Raw genomic sequence first — 457 nt, forward strand, 5'->3', positions numbered from 1 at the left:
CGGAGACCAGGCCAGAGCCGCCGGTCCGGGAGCCCAAGGCTGACAGCGGCCGCAGGAGGTTCTGTCCAGGCCGGGCTGCACAGGTAGGGGTCGGCGGGTCTGACGGGGATGGGTTTGTAGTGACTAGAGCTCATAGCCCTCTTCTTTTCCTTTCCTCTCTTGTCCCCATCCCTGGGGCTCTGTCACTGTCTTTCTCAGTCTGCTCCTCCTATGTAATAATCCTTTCTTTTTTGGAATTTAGCATCTAGCCTGCCGCCCTGGGGCCTCCCCCCTTCCCCACTGTGCGATCCTGACCTGGGAGTACTGCAGAAGCCTTGGCCCTTTGGGGGCTGGGGGTGAGGCGGCGCCACGAAGAAGCCAGTGCCCCCACTGGCCTCCACGGGCACCGTGGTTCCCTCCTCTGCGGAGCTTCTCCGGGACCAGGCCGTGCTCACCTCTCTCTCCCCACTGCAGAGAG

This window comes from Leptonychotes weddellii, chromosome 4 (genome assembly GCF_054177405.1).
Source record: "Leptonychotes weddellii isolate Sample4059 chromosome 4, ASM5417740v2, whole genome shotgun sequence".
NCBI lineage: Eukaryota > Metazoa > Chordata > Mammalia > Carnivora > Phocidae > Leptonychotes > Leptonychotes weddellii.